Below are 5,130 nucleotides of genomic sequence, written 5' to 3' on the forward strand. Positions count from 1 at the left end.
ATATTGGTAACATGGAAGAGAGTTTATTAACCTCAGTAATCTCCAACCTTAACCAAATCAACATCTCCCCAGTTAGTCATTAACATTTCATGTAAGAGTCGGGGTGGATATATAGCAAATTTCTTTGGAAATAGCTCCTTTTACAACAGTGTAATGAAAGTCAATAGGGAAAGTTTCCATATAGAGTACATCCACTTATCTGCCAATACTCGTTGAGGATTGCCCTGTGATGTGGCTATGCTAATGCCATCTGGCAATGTAAGAGAAGCCGCATGCATTCATTCTTTGCAATAACAAACGATTCCACAGCAGAGCAAACAAATTCAAACCATACTTTGCCAAGCTTCAATAGCTTGTTCACAGCCTCTCAGAAAGAAGAGGCTGCCCTGGTGCTTTGAAATCCTTCTCTATTTTGTATTCTGCATAATGGAAGATTATTTTCTATTAGTCAATTTGGCTGCCATTTCTATGAATTTCAGGTGATGCTCTGGCTCCAGGGGGAACAGTGTCAGTTTGCTTAAGATGAGTAAAGGGAAGCTTAGGAAACTGCTGCCCAGCAGGCATGGGATGGTGGTCATGGCAGGCCCATGGCCTTCCTCTACACAAATTAACTTCCTGATGCAAAAGCAAACTGAAGAGACATGGTACTGACCCATAAGTAGTTCCCCATTAGAGAGTAGAGAATGGAAAAATCAGAATCCAGGAACATGTGACTTGTCCTCCTTAAACTATGCCAATTTGACTTCCTTCAGCATCTTAAAATTACTCAATTGCATTATCCTGAAGGAAAGGTAAGCAAGATGAGAATAAGTGGATCTTCACTAGTACATGTACATAAGACACACACACACACACACACACAGAGACAGGAGAGAGAGAGAGAGAGAGAGAGAGAGAGAGAGAGAGAGAGAGAGAGAGAGAGAGAGAGAGAGAGAGAGATTGTACTCTGATAGAAGGAGCATTACATTACAATCAGGAGACTTCCATGAAGGTCTTGACTCTGCTCATTACTGGCTGTGTGACCTTGTATAGTTCATTTCAATTTCTTCTTGAGTATCAGTTTCTTCATCTATAAAATGGGAATGACAAAACCTTCCCTTTCTATTTCACTGGAAAAAATACTTTGCAAGCTTTAAAAGTCTATAGAAATGCATTGCTATTGCATGTGTATGTGCATGTTATGTCTTTACATAGATGTTTTTGTTGTTCAATCATTTCAGTTGTATCTGACTCTTCATGACTCCATTTAAAGGTTGTTTTTTTCAAAGATACTGGAATGATTTTTCCTTTTCTTTCTCCAGTTCATTTTTACAGATGAGGAAACTAAGACAAACAGGGTTAAGTGACTTGCTTAGGGTCACAGAGCTAGTGTCTGAGATCAGGTATTTCAATTTAGGAAGATGAGTCTTCCTGATTCCAAGAGCAGTCTTTTATCCATTCTTCCACCTAACTGCCCACAGAGATGCTTAGGAGATGCGACTTAAGCATAGGAATAGGAAATAGACCTGTGATTTCATTCATACAGGGTATTCCCAGATGAGGAAATTCCCTCTGCCAATGCATGTCTGTATCTTCTCTTACTTATAATCTTAGTGAGTTGTCTATGAGGGATTAAATCACCCCATCATCATCATCATCGTCAACATTTATATAGCTCTTACCACGTGCCAGGCACTATGCTTTACACTTACAATTATTATCTCATTTGATCCTTTCAACAACCCTGTGAGAGAGGAGCTAATTGCCCCCTTTTTGTAAGTGAGGAAACAGAGATAAGCAGAGATTAGGTGACTTACCTAAATGCATACAGCTAACATGTCAGAGGCAAGACTTGAACTCAAATTTTCTGCCTCCAAGGCCAGTTCTATACTCCACATCATGTGGTGGCTCTTAAAGAGTTAGGGTTATTCTAAACATAATTGAGTCTACACATATACTGTACATCCCAAGTAATATCTTCAAGAGATTTTCCCATTGATTCTACCTTGAAAGCTTCTTTGGGAAATGACTTGAAAGTCATCTTAAGTTGAGTATATTTATTTGAACTGGGTAGAAGTCAAAAAATATTTATTTATATGGATGTCCTAAATGGATGCAAATGTGACCCAATAATAAAATCCACTGTCAAAGGATAGTCACATATGCTTGGAAGTCAAGCCTGGTGAATTAGGTAGCAATCAATCCCAGCTCATTATTATAGTATAAATTATTATTATTGGATTTTATTTATTGTTTATTAAATTTATTTCATAATAAATCCAAAACTTATTTATTTATTAATTTATTGTTTATTTATTTTATTATATTTTCAGTACTGGATTAGACAAGAAGCATAACAATATTAATTTCTTCATGTGATTTAAAGATCATTCTAACAGAGGAAGTCTAGACATGTAGACAATGAGAAGTTTTCTTGGAATGGATACAGAAGACTACTTTGAAGAGCAGCACTCATTTAGATGGATAAAGTTGACCCATTGTCTCTAGGTTAAACACAAGTTATTCCCTCTAGATAATGAAAGCCTTTCACAGTCTTCCTCTAACTGATTTTCCCAGATTGGTTTCTTATTGCCTCTTCATGTACACTAGATTTGGATCAAGCTGTCCTACTTGAAGTCCATTCTAAATGGCATCCCATTTCCATCTCTCCCATCTGGAATATATTCCTTTACATCCTTTTCTCAACTCTGACTTTTGGAATCCCAAGATTCTTTAAAATGCATCTCTAGGATCTTCTTCTACAGGAACTTTCCCCTGATCCTTCTAGTTCTGAATGTAAAACAAGTTCCAAAGCCCATTGGTACAGAACTCTCTCCTATTGATGTAGATCAATGCCTTGCACCTGTGTGAAAGTTGGAATGGGCAGACTTGCCAAGAGCCAAGGAGAGGAGAACTTGAGTTCTTGAGTGGCCACTTTGATTGATTGATTGATTTTTAAAAATAAAATCTTTACCTTCAGTCTTAGAATCAAAACTGTGTATTGGCTCTAAGGCAGAAGAGTAGTAAGGGCTAGGCAGTTGGGGTTAAGTGACTTGCCCAGGGTCACATAGCTAGGAAGTGTTTGAAGCCATACCCCAAAACAGGATTGTCCTTTTCCACACCTGAACAAGCCACCTAGCTACCCCCTAGTAGTCTTTGAATACTTCTGGCTTCTAGCTTCAAGAGAGAAAAATGAAAGATGCCAACCCTACTTCAGATTGCTAAAGAAAAAGACTAGGCAGAAGCTGATATGAGTGGAGCTGATAATCTCCATTGTGTCCCTGTTCCCAAGAATGCTTCACCAGAAGCTTTGGGGAGCTTTCCTTTGGGTGAGAATCAAGATAGTCCCTCTTTATTGTGCTGAGTTACCTCCCTCCCAATGGAAAAGCTCCTTCCCTCTGAATTATCTGGTTCACTGTATATTCTCATATATATGGTCTCTGATTTCTGTTTTGCTATCACTTCGGATAATGACTTTATTTTAGCTTTCTACCAGATATGTTCACTGTGCAACTAGTATTTGGTGGAAAGGGAGTTAAGCCTTGAATATAAAGCTTGGAGTCCTGTTCTTTCCACTTATTAATGCAGCAACTATAAGAAATCAGCTAGATCCTGAAAACTATATCCCTAGATTAATAATATTTAAGGGAGAAGAAAAATAGAGTTCTAGACTGGTGCCTGCTTTCTCTGAGGAGAGCACAGTGGACAAATCCTGACCCCAACTTCATTTCCCTTTCTGGGAGAAGGCAAATCCCACTTTCTACAGGAAGCCTTCTTCAAACTCTATCAATTCCAGCGTTTTAAAAGAAAGTTCTCTCAATAATTTCCTCTTTATCCTGTCTATAGCTTGCATTGTAGAGATTTGTTTTCAGATTGTCTCCCCCATTAGAGTATAAACTCCTTGAGGGCATGGACTTAGCATAGTACCTGACACATAGTAGACATAAATAAATGGTGACAGATTGAATTAAAATCTCCCTTGGAGATGAGTAGGGGGAGAAGATGCTAGGGATGCCTATTTGGGCCTCTCTTCAAGACACACAGTGACACCCCAATATGACATGTAACCCTTGCTACACTGAAATCATAGATTTAGAGTTGGAAGGAATTTCAGAGGCTATCCAGTCCAGTTCCCTCCTTTTATAGATGAGGGGAGATCCAGAATGGCTAAGGACTTGACTTGCTAAAGATGTTGTGGGAAGGGAGTATATATAGTGTATAGAGAGTATAAGTAAGTATGTGTTAGAATTTGAACTCAAGTCCCTTGATTCCACAGCCAGTGGAATTTTTTTTTTATTCTATCATATTATCAGTAGTGTCTTCCTCATTTCTTTGCATTGATTTTGTATGTATCTTGCCTTAATATTTATTTCTTTTTAGCCAAAGTTCCACATTCTACACAAAGGCTTTCCCAGTCCTCCTTAACCTTAGTGTCTTCTCTCTGAGAATATCCTCAATTTATCTTTAAAAAATTAATTAATTTGTTTAAAAACCCTTACCTTTCATTTTAGAATTAATACTGTATATTGGTTCCAAGGCAAAACAGTGGTAAGGGGTAGGCAGCTGGGGTTAAGTGACTTGTCCAGGGTTACACAGCTAGAAAGAATCTGAGGCTAAATTTGAACCCAGGACCTCCCAAATCCAGACCTAGAACTCTATCCACTGAGCCATCCAGCTGCCCTCTTCCTTTGATCTTCATTCAAAGTTGCTTCCATGTTTTTCTCCCACACAATCTCCTTAAAACCAGAAGCTGTTCTGTTTAGTTTTTGTTTTATATAACCTTTCTATGTCTCTAGAGCACTTAACAGAACAACTGGTACATAGTAGGAGCTTGATTAAAAACTGCTAAAACTGAAATCAATTGAGCAAATTCCAGATTTTCTATGTGTTTTTAAAAACAATATTCTTTTTATTCATAATGAATTTCACAGATACATTTACACACATATGTATTTATTTATGTATTCACATACATAAAAGTATATACTTGTGTGTGTATATATATATGTATGTATGTGCACTTAGACATACATGAAAAATTAAAATAATTTATTAAAAGAAGGCAATATTTTACTGAGGAAAGAAATCCTAATTCTGTTATTTGTTACCTGGATGACCTTGGACAAGTGATTTGAATTTTTTGAGGACTAA

This window comes from Gracilinanus agilis, chromosome 2, assembly GCF_016433145.1.
Source record: "Gracilinanus agilis isolate LMUSP501 chromosome 2, AgileGrace, whole genome shotgun sequence".
NCBI classification, from domain to species: domain Eukaryota; kingdom Metazoa; phylum Chordata; class Mammalia; order Didelphimorphia; family Didelphidae; genus Gracilinanus; species Gracilinanus agilis.